The 2,307-nt window shown below is 45.1% G+C and overlaps 1 pseudogene; it reads right to left on the reverse strand.

Annotated features, from left to right (window-relative positions):
• Window positions 1–463: 463 nt before the first annotated feature.
• Window positions 464–1,130, reverse strand: LOC102836930 (annotated as a pseudogene).
• Between the last annotated feature and the right edge of the window lie 1,177 nt (window positions 1,131–2,307).

Raw genomic sequence — 2,307 nt, forward strand, 5'->3', positions numbered from 1 at the left:
AAAGATGAGGCTTTCTGCTCCCGTAAAGATTTACAGCCTAGGAAACCCTGTACAGGGTTGCTATGAGTCGGAACCAACTCCACGGCACAAAACCACCACCACCACCACCATTCATCTGTTGATGGACACTTGATTACTCTTAGCTTCTGGCTATTCTGAATAATAGTGCAATGAACATTGGTATACAAGTATCTGTTTGAGTTCATTCTTTCAATTGTTTTGACTATATACCTTAGAGCGGTCTGAGTATGTGGTATAGTATATATTGTAAGTATATGCTTAATTTTTGTTTTCTGCAGTGGCTGTATTATTTTATAGTCCAACAATGAATAAGGGTTGCAATTTCTCCATATCCTTGACAATACTTATTTTCTGCTTTTTTTTTTTTTTTACAGTAGCCACCAAATCCATGAGCAGTCCAACCAATACTGAATAGTTCTTTTTTTGCAGGTTATTTGGGATCTCAATCATCTTCTTCATCATCTGTTTCTCGTTTCCTCTTTTCACCTTTCCCGCTTTCTTTCTCCTCCTCTTCATCTTCATCCTCATCCTCATTTCTTCATCTTCATCAAATTCTCCATCAAGGCCAAATTCTTCTTCCTCCCCACTGGGTTCATCTTCATCTTCCTCCTCTTCGAAATAAAAATTTTCATCCTCATCTTCTTCTTCATCCTCACCGTCCACCTCAACATCTGAGTCAGGGGCTTCCTGGTCCTCTGGTTCATAGCTATCCAGGTAGTCAGCTGAGGAAGGAGTTTGAATACACTCTCTAGGTAATCATTCAAGTTGGCAACCTCACAGTTAAACAGATCCAGGCTTTTCAGGCATTCTAATTTTTTAAAGGTTCCACTTAAGTTTAGATGTGTAAGGTTTAGAAGTTTTTCCGCTAACACTTCCAGATCTCCAAAAATTCTATTATCACTGAGCTCAAGCCTTTTCAATTTCGGCAGTTTGGGGAGATTCAAAACTGAAATCAAGCCTACATTTATTAAACTGAGGAACTCTAAGTTCACAAATTCAGCTGTTAAACCCTCAATTTTTCCATCACTTGATCTGCAGTTGTCTAGGACAAGTTCTCCAACAGCCTCCGGGGTCAAGTTCCTCAGCTCCAGGTGAATCCTTCTCTCCATGGTTCCTTCTGCCCCCGTTGTCAAATTTAGCATTCCGCGGAGGAGGGAGAGGCGTTCTGTGCTGTGCAGCGAGGGCCATCGGAAGATGTCTGCTCGCGGCAGAGACGGGCGGCGCGGCCCCGGGTGGCGGGCAGGCAGGCGAGCGAAGCCCCTGGAGCCAATTTATTTTAATCTCGGGAGTTGAGAGAAATCATGGAGGGAAAAGGGGTTTGGAGCGCAGCACTGGTCTCACTACCGCCGCCCTAGGCCTCGGCCCCGTACTGCGCTTAAACTAGCAACTTCGCGGGGGCGTATGCTCGCCAGTTGCGTCTGTACCTAGGATTGGGAGGGGTGGGGCGCTGGCCGGAGAAAAGGCGCAGCCCGGGGGACGGGAGCTGTTTCCTCCCGCCCCCGGATTGCAGGTGGGGCGGCTGCTGCCAGCCCTTCCTCTCGGGCTTCCCCACCTGCCGCCGGGTGGAGACCCGCTGGCTCCACCTCGCCGCGCCTGGAACTTCCGCTGGCGAGAGTTCTGGGAGGCTTTACAGTCCGGCTGTGTGGTCCATCCGCGGAGGCGGCAGGTGAGGAGAGTCTGGAATCGGGCTCCCAGCTTCTGGGACCAACAGTCATAAGCGAGTGGTGTCGGAGATGTTGAGCAACTTTTCATGTGCTAATTGACCATTCGTTTATCTTCCTTGGTGTACAATTTAAGACCTTAGACCATTTTTGAGTTGCATTTTCTTTTTGTTGTTGAGTTGTAATTCTTTATATATTCTGTATATTAAACATTTATATGTGCTCCCCTAAAATTTTCTTCTGTTCTGTAGATTGTCTCTTTATTCACTTTGTTAATAAATTTCATAGATTCATTAAACTTTGTAGTTTTGATGAAGTCCAAGTTATTTGTTTTTCATTTTTGCTTGTGCTTTCAGTGTCATATCTAAGCATCCACATAGAAAGATCTTGAAGAATCACCCATAAGTTTTGCTCTAAGATTTTTTAAAAAATGTTTTATTATGAATTATTTGATAGTTTACATGAGAGAACTTTAGTTTTACATTCATTCCATTGTATATCATCTCATTGCCATGGTTCCAATCCCCTCCAGGCTTCATCAACCGTCCAAAGGGTATACCCTAGAAACCTGCCCCCTACATTCCACCCCCACCCCCAGTTTTCGGCCCACAGTCCCTTTCCCTCT

This window comes from Chrysochloris asiatica, unplaced genomic scaffold (assembly GCF_000296735.1).
Source record: "Chrysochloris asiatica unplaced genomic scaffold, ChrAsi1.0 scaffold00042, whole genome shotgun sequence".
Classification (NCBI taxonomy): domain Eukaryota; kingdom Metazoa; phylum Chordata; class Mammalia; order Afrosoricida; family Chrysochloridae; genus Chrysochloris; species Chrysochloris asiatica.